This window comes from Taudactylus pleione, unplaced genomic scaffold, assembly GCF_031769625.1.
Source record: "Taudactylus pleione unplaced genomic scaffold, aTauple2 ptg000520l, whole genome shotgun sequence".
In the NCBI taxonomy this organism is placed as follows: domain Eukaryota; kingdom Metazoa; phylum Chordata; class Amphibia; order Anura; family Myobatrachidae; genus Taudactylus; species Taudactylus pleione.
This window is the reverse complement of record NW_028284922.1, coordinates 4737524-4757232: the sequence shown is the minus strand read 5'-3', so window position 1 is coordinate 4757232 and position 19709 is coordinate 4737524. Positions and strand designations below refer to the sequence as shown.

The following is a 19709-nucleotide window of genomic DNA, read 5'->3' as shown; positions in this document are numbered from 1 at the left end:
CTAGCCCCCCCCAATGGCCACACAACTAGGGGGTACCTGCCGGTCACACCACTATCCCTCTGAAGCCGCTCCGCAATCCCTGGCCACACATAGATCCTCTTACCGGAGAGCTCTATGCAGCCGGAGTTAGGATACAGCAGACAGCCGGGACGTACAGGAGGATAAGCACAGACTGGGACAGACAGCAAGAATCACAGCAGGCCTGGGATGGAGAGTAGGAGTCGGTGCAGGATGGGATGTACAGGAGAAGCCTGCGCAGGCCAGGACGAACAGACACAGCAATCAACACAGGCGACTCTTAGCACATGCACTCCTGTGCATGAAATGACCACTGCAATACTACAGACACTAATCTGCACTGGGGCTGACGAGGGTCTGCTTCCACCCTCCCTGCAAAATCTGGTCGCCAGGTAGCAAAATCTGGTCGCCATGGTGACCTGGCCCCTGAATTTGTCAAGCCCTGTGTATGTATGTATGTCTATAAAATGGTGTAATGGTTAGCATAAAGGTGCATACACCCGGTCAGATATGTCAGATGAGCGACTGAACGATTTGCAAACGATTGAACGATTTTTGACTGCATTAAAATGAATGGAAATCATCCAAAACTGACTGCAAACACATCAGATGTCAGATATCGTTATCTGACAAACGGGAACGCGCATCGTTCACCGTTGCCCACATGTCAGATTTTTCTTTCAGATATGAACGATTGTGCGATTTTTAAAATCGTTATTGTTCAGATCTGAAGAAAAATCTGACCGTGTGTATGCACCATTACTGCCTCACAGCACTGAGGTTGTGGGTCGATTCCCACCATGGCTCTAACTGTGTGGAGTTTGTATATTCTCACTGTGCTTGCGTGGGTTTCCTCTAGGTGCTCCGGTTTCCTCCCACACTCCAAAAATATACTGGCAGGCTAATTGGCTCCCACCAAAAATTAACTCTAGTGTGTTTGTGTGTGCACATGGTAGGGAACATAGGGCCTCATTCAGAGGCGGTCGTTAGATGCAAGCAGTCGCTCTGAATCAGGGCAGCCGCTTGCATCCTGAACGGCCGCCTCCTTGTCGATCGTTAAGCTGTGGGTTAACACCCACAGCTGTAACGATCGACATGGGTGATGGTCGCGTTGGTCAAGACCATCGCGACCATCGGGGCTTACGACCAGACCCTAGGGTAGGGTCCGGGGACTCGTAAGCCCCAGGGAGCTTCCTGCTCTGTTTGAGCAGGAAGTTCCCCACTGACATCAGCAATGATGTCAGTGGGGCCGCCCCCAAACGGCAAGCGTTCCGACTGGAACGCCTCCGTTTGGCCGGGCACGCCCCCGGCCCGCCCAGCAAACGGGTCGAGCTGTCACTCAACATCGACAGCTCGCCCTGTCTGCTACGAAACGCCTAACGACGGAGCGCCCGTTGTTAGCCGGGTCTCGCGCATGTGCACGACAGAGCCGACTCCGTCGTGCGCATGTGCTGTGGGGCAACATCGAGTCGCTTGTGAGCGCTCGCGACCGACTCTGAATGAGCTCCATAGATTGAAAGCTCCACTGGGGCAGGGACTGAGGTGAATGGCCAAATATTCTCTGTAAAGCACTGTGGGATATGTGCGCTATCTAAATAACTGGTAATTAATAAATAATAAAAAACCCTGGTTCTGTCATATTGGCACACATAAAGCAACAAAACAGGTTATAAACATAAATGGTGTACAGAAGGATCACACAAGTGTGAATTGGCTTTAGGAGAGGTTTTTTTTAGCACAAATGACTACTGTAGATATGTCACTATAAGACAATTTTAAATGTGTGTTTCTTCAAAATTATAAATCAAAACATATTTCATAATAAACACCAAATATAAGCGTTTTATTTTAGAGAACAAAGTTATATGATCTGAGAAGGGGGTGATTCACTTGATTTCGATGTTGAATAGCCCCAGGAAAGAGGTCCCAGAGCTATTCCATTCACTGATTTGAGTGCTTCTTGTCAGACTTAACAGAGCGCTGTTAACTCTGACTAGAAGTACTTAAGTTGGAGAATGCTGCTTAGCTCGACTAAAGCAGGGTGTTTAGTCGCAAAAACCGGCATTTTCCGACTTAACTGCTGCCGGGGTTGCTGTTAGCGCCGCTCTAAGCTGTAAAACAACATTGCGGCCGGCACATTAGTCTGATTTCTGCTCTCAACTCAGGAGGGTGCGAGCCGAAATCCTCCTTAGTCGACTTAACAGAACTATTCAACATCGCGTGTGATATTGAAAGAGGCCTTACTATGGCAGAAGAGCAGGAATAGGCCTAAACTATTACCCACCCATATGTGAGTCAGGGACAATGCTGGGCATTCTGCGTCCCACAATGAAGTCTTATGGTGCAGACAAAGGTCAGATAAAAAGGACGATATAAACCATAACGATATCGTTCTATCATTTATATCCTTTTTCTAGCCCCCTCCAACGACCATCGATGCGCAGGCACGGATGGTCGATATCGATAATCGCCCATGCATGCATGTTAGCCTGTTTAGTATAGGGACCCGCAATCGTTGATCGCAGGTCGTTAAGGACTTGGTGCATGTTGCTGGATGTTCGATATCGAACATCCAGCACATGCAGGACGATCAGACAACGATATCTAATCGTTGTCTGTTCGTCCCATGTGTACGTGCCATAAGAAAGAGAGAAAAAACAAACTCAGACAGGGACAACATCTAGTGTGAAATAAAAGTTCATACGTCCTCCTGCCCTCAGTGTGATGGGGGCTTAGTTGCTGAGATAACTCTGTTCCTTCCACACCAATTTCATGAGCCGTGAAGGACTTCCTGCCATTACTGCAACAGCAGGTTCTCTTTTATTGGTGTAAATTGGTAGTTGAAGGTGGTAAGCAAATACGGACAGAGAAATGCACATGGACAGCTAAGCAATGACTTCAGTGGAATGCTTCTTCTCGGAAGTAGCACTAGTGGGATTATTTAAGAAAACTGATGTACATCAAAAAGATGGGAATTTGCAGAAGGCATCCAGACGTGCTGATTTGCTGGTGTGGGTAACACTGATTACCTGTGTGCAGGCTTTCAAAAGTAGCTGAATAAATGAACATGAATGACTCTGAATGCTAAATGCTAACTAGCATGGGTTTTTCATAAGCAGACTGTACACTTAACTCTCCTAAAGATCCACCACAAGAGGCTCAAGGTCACATTGTACTTATTCATTGGCTTAATTCTCAAAGCTTGTAAAGCAAGTGAAATCAACATGTGGCAATTGTTTAAATGGCATATAAACACATAAAGCATTTTTCTAAACCATGTACGGTCTTTCATCTCAATCATCAATGCAAGACCCTAATGGGGGAAGAACAACAGATTATGCTTCATTATGAGCAAATCAGCAAAGCCTTTCAACTAGTAATTTACAAAAATTACTAAGGGAAAATGAACATGGATACAATGTGAACATTACTTCGGACTCTAAATAAAAATGATATAAAAGCCTCATTTACAGAAACATGTTTCATAGCTGCCATGTTTTCTGATGTTGTCTAATCTAATTAGCTCTTACGCACCATTGCTTATTTTATTAATGGAAAGAGAAGGCTCATTACATATCTTAATCACAAAAGCAGTGACATCTTGGAGATAGGATCATTAGCCTTGGGTTTGCCTAACCCAACAGAAGATGACAGATTTTAGAAGCTATTCCCACCTTTGTAATTATATTTCAAATGTGGGAAGTGTTTATTGACAAAAGGAGATTAAAGGGAGCCTTCAATTGGATGCGAGAATAGCAAAAATCCTGTACCTGTGGGATTATTCCTGCAGGTGTGGGATTTTTGCTATTCAAATAGGTGCCAGATTTTTATTTTTTGAGTGCACAGTGTTGACCTTTGGGATGTCCCAAAGCAGTCCAACTAAGGGTGGGGACGCTCCTGAACTGAAAAGGAGAATCCGGAGCCCGAAGGAAGCATCCTGAGAGGCAAAGGTGTCAAAAGCATAGAACCAAAGAAAGGTCTGGATGGAAGACCACGTGGCCGCCTTACACAGCTGAACAGCCAAGGCGACACGGCCAGCGGCCCACGAGGGGCCCACAGACAGAGTAGAATGAGCCTTGACAGAGGCTGGAACAGTCAAGCCCTCCTGAAAATAAGCCTCAGAAATAGTCAAACGAAGCCATCTAGCCACAGATTGTTTGCTGGCAGGCCGACCCCTCCTGTGAAATCCAAAGAGGACAAATAAGGAATCAGACTTCCGAATGGAACTAGTCCGTTCCACATAAATTCGGAGAGCCCAGACCACATCCAAGGAGGCCTCACCAACCGAAAGGTCAGGTGACTGAAAGGCCGGCACAACAATTTCCTGATTAATGTGGAATTTAGAAACCACCTTAGGAAGAAAACCCGGATGAGTGCGAAGCACCGCCCTGTCCTGGTGAAATATCAGAAAGGGAGGACGACAGGAAAGCGCCCCCAATTCTGACACCCTCCTGGCCGAAGCAATCGCCAGGAGAAAAATAGTCTTAACAGTCAACCACTTGAGTTCCACAGACTCTAGCGGTTCAAATGGAGGACCCTGGAGGGCCCGAAGCACTACCACCAAATCCCAAGGAGCCACCGGGGGAACAAAGGGAGGCTGAATCCTGAGAACACCCTGGAAAAAGGTGCGGACATCAGGCAAGTAGAGCTATCCTACCCTGGAACCACACAGATAGTGCAGACACATGAACTTTCAAAGAAGCAAGGCGTAAGTCTAGGTCCAAATCAGACTGAACGAACGCCAAAATCCTAGAAACACAAAACACCTGAGGATCGTAGTTTCTGGACTCACACCACTTAAAATAAGTATGCCATACTCTGTGGTAAATCCTGGTGGAGGCAGGTTTACGTGCCTGCAGCATCGTGCTGATGACTGAGCTGACCTCAAGACGGATGTCTCAAGAGCCATGCCATCAAAGTCAGACGACCCAGATCCGGGTAAAGGCAGGGACCCCGAGACAACAGGTCCCGACATTGAGGCAGAAGGAACGGATCGCCGATGGAGAGGCTCCGAAGATCGGAGTACCAAGGATGTCTGGGCCAAGCTGGAGCCACCAGCAGAAGCGTGCCACTGTCCTGTTTGAATTTCCGAAGGACCCGAGGAAGTCCTTAGACCGAGGGATATCGGATGGAATAGATACGCCAACTGAAAGGTCCATTTCACTGACAGTGCATCCACCAGGCTTGCGTCAGCATCTCTTGTCCTGGACCCGTGTACGGGCAACTTGTGATTGTGTCGGGAGGCCATGAGGTCCACCTCCGGTAGTCCCCACTTGTCCACTAGTAGCTGAAACACCTCTGGGTGAAGCGACCATCCCCCGGGATGCACATCGTGACAGCTGAGGAAGTCCGCCTAACAATTGAGGACTCCTGGAATGAAGACTGCCGAGATGGCCGGAAGGTGGCACTCCGTCAAAGACAGAATGTGTGACACCTCTGGCATCGCTGCTCGACTGCGAGTCCCCCCATGATGGTTGATGTACGCCACCGTGGTGGCGTCGTCGGACTGAACTTGCATGGCCCTTCCTTGAAGAGCGGGACCGGACAACTGGAAGGCCCTGTACACAGCCCAAAATTGCAGAATGTTAATCGGGAGAACTGCTTCTTCCGCAGTCCAACGGCCCTGATGTGAAAGTGGACCTGTCACTGCACCCCAATCCCGGAGACCGGCATCTGTCGTGAGCAGAACCTAGTCCGGGATCCAGAAGGGGCGACCCTTGGTGAGATGAGATTTCTGAAGCCACCAAGCTAGCGACAGGCACACCTCCAGAGACAATACCAGCATCCGAGTCCGAATCCGGTGTGGTAACCCGTTCCATTTGGATAGAATCAGTCCCTGTAGGGGCCTGGAATGGAACTGGGCATACTCCACCATATCGAACGCCTACAACATGGACCCTAGAACCCTCACTGCAGAGTGAACAGACACCCGGCAACTCCTCAGGTAACTGCGCACTCGTAGTTGTAGAGAGGAAATCTTTTCTGGAGTCAGAAAGATCCTTTGCTGACGAGAATCCAGAAGGGCTCCCAAATGAACGATCCTTTGTGACGGAATGAGGGAGGACTTTTTCCAGTTTATCAACCACCCATGCGCTTGCAGACAAGCGATCGTCAGGTGCAGATGTTGAAGAAGTACCTCCGGAGAGCTTGCCAGCAATAGGAGGTAGTCGAGATACGGCAGAAGCCGTATACCCTGGCACCGCAGATGGGCAGCCACAATTTTGGAGAATACCCTTGGAGCCGTGGAGAGGCCAAAAGGCAGAGCCTGAAATTGGAAGTGGTGCTGACGTATAGCAAACCGCAGATACCGCTGGTGTGAAGACGCTATAGGAACATGGAGGTAAGCATCCTGGATGTCCAGGGAGACCATGTAATCCCCGATTCCATAGCCAGAATGATGAAACGTAAAGTTTCCATCCTGAATTTGGGCACTCTGAGGAACTTGTTCAGCGACTTTTGGTTGAGGATAGGCCGATGAGACCCATTGGGTTTCTGAACCAGAAACAGAGTAGAGTAGTAACCCGTCCCACGTTGAGAAAGGGAAACAAGAACAGTGACCCCTGCTTTCAGCTAGGACTCTATGGCTCCCTGAATCTGCTAGGCCTTGGTCTCGTCCTGAGAAGGACTCGTGCAGAAAAACTGGTGAGGAGGTCTGTGATGAAAGGAAAGGGCAGACCCGAGAGACCACTTCTCATACCCAAGCATCCGTGGTGGTAGTGCACCAGAAAAGGGTGAATTGAAGAAGTAGTCCTCCCACTCTGGGATCCCCCAGAGGGAGGCCAGTCTAATCAGGCTGAAGGGTTATCCTCTGGCTTGGAAGCAGGGCGTCTAGCGCTCCAGGCCTGCTTCTTTGGTTTAGGGGCGGCCTTGGTTGCCGACTGCCTCGGGAAGGACTGACCCTTGGACCCCTTGAGTTCGTAAGGACCAAAAAGCAGGGGTCCTAGACTTAGAAGGCGCAGCCGCCGATGGTAGAAAAGCTGACTTAGGGGGTCATTCAGACCCACTCGCAAGCGGCAGTACGCTCGCAAGTGGGTCGATGTTCCCCACTACGGAGAGAGCTCTGTCGTGCGCATGCGCGAGACCCGGACTGCGACAGCCAACCTGTCGCTCCGGGTCTCGCACCAAAGGGGGCGTGCTGTCGATGTTGATTGACAGCACGCCCCTTTGGTGGGCGTGCCTGCCAGACGGAGGCGTTCCCATGGGAACGCCTACCGTCTGAAGCCGGCCCCACTGACATCACTAGTGATGTCAGTGGGACTGATTTTGGCTCTGATAGAGCCAAAATCACTCCAGGGCTTGTGGCAGGGAGACCCTACCGCAGGGTCTCCGTCGCAATGGTCAAGACCATCGCGACCATATTTTTGGACGCTCGTATATGCTGTGGGTGGTGACCCACAGCTATACGAGCGTCCAGGAGGACGCTTCATTTTAATGGAGGAGGGCCCTGATTCAGAGCGTCCGGCTCTGAATCAGGCCCTTAGACTTTGCCAGGGTATCTACAATTTTGTCCAGGTCTGGGCCAAACAATATCCCCCAATTAAAAGGTAAGACCTCCAGGCTTTTCTTGGAATCCGCATCTGCTCTCCAAGAACGTAGCCACAAAGACCGGCGAGCAGACAAAGCTGCAGCCGATACTCTGGGAGTCAGAAGACTGGCATCCAAAGCCACTTAGCCAATATAGGAAGCGGAATCTCTCATCTGTCCCACTAAAGCTCTCTGAACCTCCGGAGCTTCCCCATTTTTCGAAGCGCGCATGCTATCAGCAATTTAACTTGACTACAGATATTTTTTGCCTCTGACTGCTTGGCCACCCGTTCTACAATATAATAGCTAGAATTTGATTGGTTGCTATGGGCAACATCTCCACTTCTAAAACCTCTCACTTTGGTAAATATATCCCACACACTAGGCGATGTGCTCACGATGCGATATTGTGAGCGATTTCCTTTGGTGTTAAAAAGTGTCCAATTTGACCAATATCTCACGTTCTATCGTGCATCGTGTACGATTTTCAATTCATGAGATCATGCACAATAAATGGTTAGTTTACCAAACACCTGACGATCTGCGGGATTTTAACTAAATTTAAATAATGGGAGGGCTTAACTAGGAGGTATATAAAGCAGGAGCCATTTTACGTCTGTGCACCTCTACTTTGTGACTAGTGAGGCTAGGTGTATACCTGCTGAACGCTGTACATTGCTATTGTGCTCTTATTTGTTTTGCCTGGCTTAACAAAGTGTGTTTTTCCTGCATTCTGTGCTGATGGATCCCTATCGGTAAAGAGTCTTGCTCGCCTATGCTGGGGCTAAGGTGGTGAAGGAGAGGGCCAGAGCATGCTGGACCAATGAGTGGCTGCTGCAGAGCTCTCACATGTCCCTGCTGATGGAGACTCAGGAAAACAATCCGGACGACTATCGAAACTTCCTGCGCATGGATGACGCCACCTTCCAGGAGTTGCTGTGTCTGGTGACCAACTATATCCAGAGGTAAAATACTAAGCTGCGGAGGGCAATCCCTGCTGAGAAGAGGTTGGTGGTTACCCTGAGGTACCTGGCTACAGGAAGGTCCCTGGCTGACCTGAAGTTTGGATAGACCTGCAGGCTATTGTCGAAGATTAAAAAAAAAAAAAAAAACACACTACACATTTATTTCTTGTGAAAGAAAAACGTTTTTTTTTTTTTTTTTTTAATTAGAAATGTAGAAAAGTAGTGGAAAAACCCTTTAAAACAGTGTAACATTTGCTGCCAACATGGCTGCGTATAATAACATGGTTATTAATGACCATGCTTTAAAATATGCAATCCCAACACGGAAAAAACATCTGTAAAAATAATTTTTTTTTTAAAAACTGTATATGCATTTATAATGTAATAAAAGGCAAATATCAACAAGTTTTATCAGTCCCAATAGCTATGCTGCTCTATGACAGATCGTAGGTCTGACGCTGATTTGAATAGGCCCTGAAACACATGGCGCAAGTACAGATTGTGGCCCCAGCTTCCAACAATCTGTCCTTATGCTATGTATTTAGTTACCGTCCCCACCATATACCATAGAGTAGCTATTGGGAAAGATAAAACTTGTTGATAATTGTCTAAAAAAAATAAAATTAAAAACATTTACAGGTCGTAAAAGCCAGGAATCTCCTCCTGGCTTGAGGTAGACGGGTTAGTGGGTGAGGAAGTAGGCTGTGACTGGGTGGGAAGCATCACAGAGGCGGTAGGGGCAGGTGGGCAGGGATGAGGGTCAGCGATGTAGGTAGTTGGCGATAAATATTTTCTCATCGCCCTGATGACCAACTCTAACACCAGATGCTGAAATTCCAGCTGCATTTCTGGCCCCATCTGATGCATGGAGCTATTAATGTGAGATGTGAAGTGATCTAGGTGGTCGGGGGGCCTTCTTAAGACCACTTCCGCCTGACGCAGAAATTAATCTGCAGGCTCCGTGGTCAGCTGCCTTCTTCCCATGCATCGCCTTTTTTTCAGGGGAGGTGCAGTTGGTGGTGGGCATGGGGACAGAGAAACATCCCCCTCACTTTTACCAATTCCACTTAAGTCTGGAGTCCTCGCCAAGTTCAGTTCTTGGACGGGAATCTGTAGAGAAAAAAAAATAAAAAAATGAATGTTCATGTTGTAACCAATATTTCCTTTTTTTTCTAGTTTCCTAGGAAGAGTGGAAAACCATCGATGAAGACTCTGAACGGCGGTAGAATTTCCCTAACTGCGGGGGAGCCATTTGGAAACATATTCGCATCACCCCACCTGCCAACAGTGGATACTACTATTAACTACAAGGGGTACTTCAGCATCGTTCTCATGGCGGTGGTGAATGCAAATTACGAATTTGTCTTTGTGGATGTTGGCAAGAATGGCCGTGCTTCGGATGGTGGGTCGTACAAACAGACCTCATTCTACCAGAGGCTCACCTCCAAGAACCTCAACTTGCCGACAGTAGAGGAGACCAAGCACGGCCTAAACTTTGTGTTTGTGGCTGACGAGGCTTTTGCATTACAAAAAAAATGCCATGAAGCCATATGCGCAAAGGGACCGGACAAGAGAGACGCGGATTTACAATTACAGGCTTTCAAGGGCACGCCGAATTGTAGAAAATGCATTTGGAATTCTACGTAATCGCTTCCACATTTTCCATACCTCAATCAACCTACGAGTGGACAAGATAGACTGGGTCGTCTTGGCGTGCTGTGTCCTGCATAACTTTTCATGGCACAAAATAACGCAAAAAAGGACGTCAGGCACAGCTATTCCAGAAGACCCTGACCAGCTTGAGGAGATTGGCCAGTTGTCCTCTGTGGCAACACCTGCACTGCAAACCACAGGGACTGCACGGGCAAAACAAGTGAGGGAGGAGTACATGGCCTATTTGAATGGACCGGTGGGAAGTGCCATGGCAGGAGCACTGTCTCAGATAAAATAAAATAGAGTGGACATTTGGGGAACTGCAAAAAAAAAAAACACCATGGTGTGTATGCACTGTATCTCTACTTGCCAAACCTGCCTCTGGTGCCAAGCTGGCAACTTCGGCCGCCTCCTCTTCTCCCTCTCGCTTGGCCATCAGGACGAGTGACTGTAGCTGAGGTTCTTGCTCCAGAAGAAAGGAGATTATATTGTAGTACCACAAGATGGGCTGGTACACTTCATCAACGGAGGCTCCAGGTCTTTTGGATCTTCCACCTTCTTACGCTCTTTCACAAAGACTGTCCTGAGATTCTGGATTTTATTTCTCATCCTTTTAACTGTTGCATCACTGTAGTATGGCCTGCTATATTGGACCAACTCCTCCAATGCCAATAGTTTTTTGGACTTGTTGGAATAGTCCCGACAGGTGCCCTCCAGAGACACTCTTTCGCTTCATAAAGCTCCAGGAATCCAGTTGCAAATTTGCATTCCTTATCCAAAGACATTGCTAGAGGAAAATATAAATAAAAAAGCAAATAAATAGATGCATAAGGATTTATAATGATTTTAAAAAGTTTTGTTATTTTTAGTATTTTTAATGTTGCGATGTTTTTTTTTTTTTACTATTTTAATGTTACAATGTTTTGTTGTTTTTATTGCTGTTTAGTTTTTTTTAATGTTGCCATGTGTTGTTTTTAATGTTGTTTATAGTTATAGTATTTTTTATGTTTACAGTTATGTTGTGGTGTTTAAAGTGAATTATTTCTTCATAGATTTTTCAATAAAGTTTTCAGAATCATTTCGTTATTTTATTATGTTCATAATCTGAATTAAATATATAGTGTATATATACACACACAATAGGGTTTGGCGCGGAATGGTGCACAGTGGGTGGGTCATGCATTTAATACACATAGGAGCACAGTGGGTGGGTCATGCATTAATAAACACATTGAAGGACAGTGGGTGGGTTATGCATTAACACATTGGTGGACAGGGTTTGCGTACATTGGTGATCAGCTGCACTTTTTACCATACTCACCGAAATAATAAGGTCTGCACGATCAGGTGTGTCAGCTGCTAGAATTGCGTCCGTCTTCTTCCAAGGCACGATGCTGCACAAGTATAAGACAGAGCGTATCCAGGGATATGTCAGTCAATGGATGATAGTTCGTGAGCGCCAACACATATACGATCTGCACAAAATCGTGTACGAGATTGGCAAATCTTGCCTGAGTAGGCAAGCTCAGAAGATGCCATGTATGACCAGAGGGTATGCGCATCGATATCATGAGTGGACACTCACAATTTGTCGTTCCGATGTGTCGAAATTGGTTGAATCGTGTAAAATATCGTCTAGTATGTACGCACCTTTAGTGTGCACAGATGGACTAGAACATCTGAATACAAATAACTGCACCAGGGGTTACATTTAGGAGTAAAATGTCACGGATGAAACTGTCATCAATTCATGTATTTTTTTGTTTTGTAAGTACATTTTGTTTTTATTTACTGGACATTCAAGAGTATTGTGTGTTGATCAGATATAGGTATTACTAAATAGATGAAATCGTAACCTATGTTGTAAGGAAAAAAAAAAAGTGTCAAACATGATCAATGTCAGTAAATTAAAACAAGGGAAGAACACTACGAGCTACGATACCTGAAAAGCTTTCGGATGGTGTCTATGGGCCTTATTCAGAGTTGCACGCTATTGCACAGTAGCTGTGTCTTTATCAGAAGATGAATCCGATATTGCGATGGTTTTATGCAGCTGAAGATATTAAAGCTGCGTACAAGGACGCAGCCACTGGCTTCAGCACACCCAGAAAACAGGGACAACACTCCCTTGTTTTCTGGGAAGCTGCCAGATGCCACCCCTGCTCCGCCCCCTAAAATGGCTGCATCCTGTCAATCAGGCTGCGGCGTCTGGGCACTGCGAGCGAGCTTGCAGAAGGAGATCTGCATATGCGCATTCGCAGATCTTCTAACATCGCAGTTGTACGCAAACCATCGGGTACTCTCTGTAAAGCGCTGAGGAATGCGTGCGCACTAAATAAATAAACTGGTAATAAATAAATTAGCCCTATGTCTGATAGAAAGTAAGGATTATGGCTACTAACAATATCAAGCTAGGTTGTTGTATGTCTTTAGGTCTGAATAAATTTGTCCAGATTAAATGTCATGGAGAGTTCCTCCGTTCCTCACTCTAATTAACAACAAATACAAGACATATAACAATAATTAGAACAAGCGAGTACATGCATCTGTTGGGCTGAGGGGCACCAGACCAGCCAGGTGATACTTAGACTCTCTTTAGCACAATGTCTAAACAATAAATGTGACCACAAAGCTACAAAGGTCTTTCATGTGGTTTCCAGAAATGTTTCATCTTGTAAAATTCCTCTCTGAGCTTTGAGAGTAAATGACGACACATGAAAATTGTGGTCTGCTCCACCGATAGTTTTAGAGAGACCAAACTTGAGTCCATGATTAATATCTAAATCTAAATTGGGCACTTTTGTCTTCCTCAAAAATACATGCGTGGCCAAAAAGGTGGCATGGTCAAAGAAAACGGGGAGTGTCTTTATGATGCATCCCCTATTCGTCACTCCTGGGGGCGTGCCTGGCACTTACGGACACGCCGGGCAGCCCCCAAGCGCTGCGGTCACTGTGAATGGATGCCGGCGGTGACCGCTGCACACTGCGACCCGCGGGAGACAGAACCCGCTGAAACAGCCTAGCGGGAACGCTATATATAGTGCATCCGGAAAGTATTCACAGCGCTTCACTTTTTCCACATTTTGTTATGTTACAGCCTTATTTCAAAATGGAATAAATTCATTTTTGTCCTCAAAATTCTACACACAATATCCCATAATGACGTGTAAAAAGTTTTTTTTGAGATTTTTGCAAATTTAATAAAAAGAAAAAAAAAAATAAGATCACATGTACATATGTAATCACAGCCTTTGCTCAACACTTTGTTGATGCACCTTTGGCAGCAATTGCAGCCTCAAGTCTTTTTGAATATGATGCCACAAGCTTGGCACACCTATCTTTGGGCAGTTTCGCCCATTCCTCTTTGTTGCACCTCTCATGCTCCATAAGGTTGGATGGGAAGCGTCGGTGCACAGCCGTTTTCAGATCTCTCCAGAGATGTTCAATCGGATTCAAGTCTGGGCTCTGGCAAATACGCGCACTCAGCACGTCCTGCAGAACCCTGTCATTTTGAAACACTGAGTACTTAATCGCCTGTAGCGCGCAGATACGCGCTATAGCACATATTTTGCATTCACTGCCCCATGTATCACAGTAGGTCCTTGAAAACAGAGAGGAAAGTACAGTAACATGATCACTGATGTTTCCTGCAGAAAAATAGATTATTTACATTTAATGAAATCCAGATCATTTCTGACAGAGCGTCTCTAATGTCAGAACTTCATCAGCCTATGATATTGCATGCTAATATATGTTTTGCCAGTTTCTAGTGTATTCAATATAGGCCTTATAAAGTTGTAAAACAATGTAATCAAGTTAAAACATGAAAAATTTCAAACAAATTTAGCGTAAAGCAGCAAACCAGTCTGAAGTCCTGGTGAGGGCGCTGAAACAAAGGAGTTTTTGCACATCTCTGCTACACACCTCAGGAGAAATGAGTGAGCCCGCGGCACTCATGCCCAAACGGAGCAATAATTGAATTGCTCTGTTGGAAGTGCCCACTAGTAATAGCTGCCCGGGGAATACAATTGAATCGCACTCTAAAGGTGCGTACACACAGGGCGATTAGGAAAGATAGACCGATAACGACATCGTAATCGCACAGTCGTTCCTGATCCCCTTTAGTGCCTACACAGAACGGTATGTAGGCACCCTGCTTCATTCCTGAACATGGCCAATCTGTTTTTATCGGCAGAATGGCCTACATGTTCAGGCGATGGACAATGTCAGGAACGACCATCGGCAGCGCGCATTGCTGGTCGTTTCCGACATTATAGCGCACGATTACTGAGCGATTGCGCGATTACGATGTCATAATCGTGCAATCGCTCATTAAAATCGCCAAGTGTGTACGCACCTTAAATGTTTTCTTTAATTATAATGTGTCCAGGTCCAATTCATTCTATTCTTGCTCCATTTATTTTTTTTAATCTTGTTTATAGAAGATGTACTGCTTTTAAATATAAATAAACATTTTATTTAATAGCAATTAATCAATCGCAAATATTAGGAGTACTAATAATGCAAATGGGCTACCAGTGTATACCCAGGTAAAAAAAAATGGCTGCAAATCACTGTATTATACAGAAGGTATTGTATGCTAATGAAAATAGCAAAAATGTATTCCAAAATACGCCCATAAAATCATATAATGCTGGCACGAACAATGAAGAAAGCACCTACAGTATTAGCTTTAGAGGTGAATCCACAATCAGCTAATAACAAGGAGCTAGCTAGTTGGTGCTGGAGACAATCATTATCATCATGTATTTGTACCAGCCCTCAGGCATTGGGTGTAGGTCTGTCTCAGTTTGCAGTTACACAAACACTGCCTCACTGTAGTTACAGGAGTCTAGTCTTAACATCCCTTCCTTACATCCAACTTAGTCAGTGCTTAAAGTGATGATCACCAGACCACAAATCATATAGGTGGACAATTAAACCATTCTGTAGAAGACTGCTGTGTGATTTTATATATAATATACATATACGCTCTGGGGGCTCCAGCGCCTCCTCTCCGGTGACTATGGCTCTTAGGCCGGGATGTACTAAGGTTACGATGTACTTACCGCCAATCACCGCATCCTTACTAATCGCATATGTACGAACATAAGCGATTAGTATCTTGCGGTAAGAGCTGCCCTTTGCAAAGCAGCCGACACCAGGGGAGGGGTTCAACGTGGGACCCCGCCCCCTCCGATCCCCAGGAACTTCCTGCTGGTGACCTGTGCAGGAGGTCCCGGGCTCCTCCTCCTCCCTGCACCCCGAAGATTAGGAGGAGGAGGAGACGGAGGACCCAGAAGGAGCACGGGCCGGCGACCAGGACACTAAGGTGAGGAGGGGCCAGTAATGGGCGACTGCAGGGCGGCGGCGGCGAAGCGTCGGGTGCGGGATGCGGTAAGAAGCCTATAGGCTTATACAGGGTAACGCCAGATTTTTCTGGCGTTAACCTCTGCACCGATAAAAGGGCGGCCGGGGCTTAGTACATATGGAAATGAGATAAAAACCCCGAAAATTGAGTTTTTAGCGCTTTTTCCTTTAGTACATCCCAGCCTTACTGATGTCACCTATTAGGGGATGAGAGTTTTAAATTTAGCTCTTTGGCCCTGAGACCCGGAGCTCCCTCCCCCGGCCCAAGCCTTCCACTTACTGCTGTTGCTGGCAGCCCAAGGTGGGGCCGGGGGAGGAGGAAGTAGCGCTGTCTCTCGACTATAACTGGCAGCATGGACGGCCACGTGCCATTATCTCTGCTCGGACCTATGTGACCGGTGCCACACGTAGTCCAAAGGCTGAGCCTCCTGTATAATTACACGGTGGTTGGAAGTGTCCCAGCCTCGGGGAGGTCACCTGTACCGCCGGCAGCCACGTCCTGGCTACACCACTCCATTTATTTTCAATCTGTTCTAATTCTTTATAGCTGTGCAGCTGCTCTGTCTCCTGACAACAGCCTCAAAAGAGGTAGAAACCTGTCTGAGGCTGTAATAGCGTAATCCTCTGCGTTGAGTCAAATGCACTGCGCATCCGCTTGGGGGGCCAGACACATCGAATGTGCCAAAATCAGGGCAAAAAAAAAGAGAGAGACTGCTTCATTTGCCAGCGCAGCTAGGAAAAGAGAAACAGCATTTCCGGATTGATTTTTACTACCGCTCGCTGGTAAGCAGGTCACTGTTGAATTCAGGTAAAGAAAAAAAAAAAACAATGCCGAACATCAATGCTGAATAACATCAGATATAAAAAAAAACTTAGTTGATAAATGGAGCCCAAAGTACCAACTAAGCAGTTCCTGTCATTTTTCAAACACAGCCTGTAAAGTGACAGTTAGGAACTGATTGGTTGGTATTTTGGGGGTCTATTTACTAAGCCTTGGATGGAGATCAAGTGCTCGGAGATAAAGTACCAGCAAATCAGCTCCTAACTGCCATGTCACAGGCTGTGTTTGAAAAATGACAGTTAGGAGCTGGTTGGTTGGGACTTTATTTCCGTTCACTTTATCTTCATCCAAGGCTTAGTACATAGATCCCTGAATCTGTCACAATTGCATCTCTCTCTGAGGCTTAAGGTGGGTACACACCTGACAGATATATCTGCAGATCGAGCGGCTGCCGCTGTGTGTGTATGGGCGGCCTGCCGACCGCCCGTACACACCTGCCGAGACAATGACAATGCGATACGTCCGTATACGACAATGTTCACCAACATATCGCGGGTACACACTGGCCGACGTGCAGCAGACATATTGGCTGATCAATTGATCGGCCAATGTATCTGTCAGTGTATACCCAGCATTAGTACATTACGGGCAGCACAGACGGTGTAATGGTTAGCGTTACTGCCTCACAGCACTGAGGTCGTGGGTTCGATTCCCACCATGGCCCTATCTGTGCGGAGTTTGTATATTCTCCCTGTGCTTGCGTGGGTTTCCTCCGGGTACTCCGGTTTCCTCCCACACTCCAAAAATATACTGATAGGTTAATTGGCTCCCAACACAAATTAACCCTAGTGTGTATGTGTGTGCACATGTGATAGGGAATATAGATTGTAAGCTCCACTGGGGCTGTGAATGGGCAAATACTCTCTGTAAAGCGCTGCGGAATATGTGTGCGCTATATAAATAACTGGTAATAATAATAATAATAATCTCCCGTATGTAACTGGATGCAGATTATGATACCACTCTGCTCCATGATGGAATGCAGGTATGTTGCCTCCCTTCAGTTAACAGGCTGCAGGGGACAAAAGATAGGTCACAAATTAGACAATGCTAATCTGTTATATCCTGAATCAGTCTCACACAGGAATAAAAAAAGATAACTCTAAATTGTTTACAACCTTTCTATCACCAGTGTAGTGATTGTCTATGGGAGAGATAGCCTCCGTCTGGCTAATTAACATGAGCAAGAGTTACGATTAATAAGTGGCGGATCTGCAAGCCTACAGTATAGTGCAGTGGTTCTCAACCTCAGTCCTCCAGTACCCCTTACAGGTCATGTTTTCAGGATTTTTGTCTGGGAAAACATGGGAGATAATTATTGACCCAGCAAAATAGATCAACTCACCAGTGCATGATCAAAGGAATCCTGAAAATATGACTTGCTGCGGGTACTTGAGGACTGCAGTTGAGAACCACTGGTATAGTCCATAGTAAAGCAAAGAACTATAAATAACCTTGAGATATTTTCAAAGACCATTTCATTTTAAAATGACAACATTTGCAGTAACCCATGTTTCTGAGACACCCTACATAGTAGCTGAATGAGAGTGCTTCCATAAGATATGGACGCTGCAATCCACCAGCATCAAGAGCCACATAACCAGCAGGTTGCTTGCCATAAGATTTAACAAAAAATAACTAAAATAAAAATACTCCAAACTGTTGCTTTCCATGGGTTATTTAAACCTTACATAGTGTAAGTGTGGAGTGCACTTTTTACACTATGGGTGAAGCCAGTTTACTGATTACACATAAAAAGACGGATATTAGAGCTAGTGCAGTAGGTGCCTTTTGTGTTCAACAACCATATATAAAAACAGTCATATAAGGCTTCTTGTATACCTCCCAATAGTACACGTGGAAGGCTACATCATGCCTACAAAAGAAAAAACACTTTACAGGCCTTTTTGGCTTGCGGGCCACGGCCACCAGTCGCTCATCAAGGGGCCATTTTACTTGAAGCTGATGGTAACATTTTCTGATTTTCACAGTTTACATTAAGCAGTATTAAATATTTTGTACAGAAACTAAAACTATGGAGTTGATTCAATTAGCCACGAGTCATCTTGCAGAGCAAGAAAAGGCGGCTATACGCTACACTTACGGACTAGCTGATCTTTGACCGCAGCTCTTTAGGGGCTACGTACAAAAATCGGTGAGATCGGGCCACGAGGGGGGGCGAGTTGGTGTGCCATTGCCAACGTTTCTACACCATTACAATGGCAACTCACCTGATTTTGAAGATATCGATCAATGCTAGTTTCAAAGACAACATAGAACCTGAATTGGTATATGTATATATAAATTGTATATATACAAAGCACCACTATGGTAAACACTATTCTATGGCTGTTATTCAGGCATTGAAGCAGTGTAGGTGACAGATAGATCTTAAAACGCAATCAAAGTAATGATGATGATGTAATAAAGGCTGCTAGTTGGATGAGAAGATACATTTATCTCCTTGACACACACAAAAAAAAAAGTACAACAAATCAGTGTGGCACTTTAGAACATCTATGGATAATGCATAACAAGGGTGACTAAGACACTTTAAAAATAAATAAATAAACAGACCCAAGATTTTATTAGAAATTTACAAACATCGCCGTAAAACAAGCTATGGTGCCCTGTACAGATTGTGTGCAAGTGTAGTTTACAATAGTGCACTTTGGTTTACCCTAAGGGGAGTCTTCCAGAACAGATGTGCATTGTTAGCTATGTGTTTACTGTACTATGTGTGTGCCACAGTAAGGCCAGCTGTCATGCCCCATATAGCCTTCCCTGGACCCTGGGATCTCACAATATCAGCCACCATAAAATACTAAAAGGTGCGGTAGGAGAAGAGTACAAAGTGTAACTCTGACAACAGAGAAGAGACAGCAAAGGAAAGCTACACTACAGTAACCAGGGTGGTCCACCTGGCATCAGGTATGTATGCTGTGCCCACTATAATACCCACAGCACATATAACAACAATACTGACAACCTGCAACACAAAGAACGCCCATGCCCCACTTCAGGTGGGTCATCCAAGTTGGTAGGGGTCGTTGAACCCAGGTCTGTCGGTGCTTGGGCACCACTACCAATATCTCTGCCTGGTATATATCAGGCACATTAAGGGTTAAAGAGGGGGGGGTCTAATATGAGCACATGAAATCATAGTTGGCTCCTATGGTCAAGGGTGGCTTATTAATGCTCCAGACTGAGAGACACGCTGGGACTTGTAGTTACACTGCTACATGACACCATGCCAAATGTAAACAACAAACTTTAGTGGCCTGAGGAAGCAACATGGGGCTCTGCAGCTGCAGTGGAACTACAAAAGCAGGAATACA

At 45.8% G+C, this 19709-nt stretch overlaps 2 protein-coding genes across 3 annotated transcripts in view; one reads left to right on the top strand and one right to left on the bottom strand.

Moving 5' to 3' along the window:
* The window catches only part of ADGRA3 (adhesion G protein-coupled receptor A3), a 62151-nt gene that overhangs the window by 41639 nt on the left and 803 nt on the right, over positions 1–19709 (bottom strand). The gene's annotated exons all lie outside the window — the stretch shown is intronic.
* LOC148501315 (cytosolic beta-glucosidase-like) overlaps positions 19189–19709 on the top strand; it is a 123469-nt gene continuing 122948 nt past the window's right edge. For both annotated transcript variants that reach the window (XM_088450623.1, XM_088450620.1), the window contains exon 1: positions 19189–19302. The gene's annotated coding sequence lies outside the window, so the exon portion shown is untranslated. The remainder of the gene's footprint in view (positions 19303–19709) is intronic.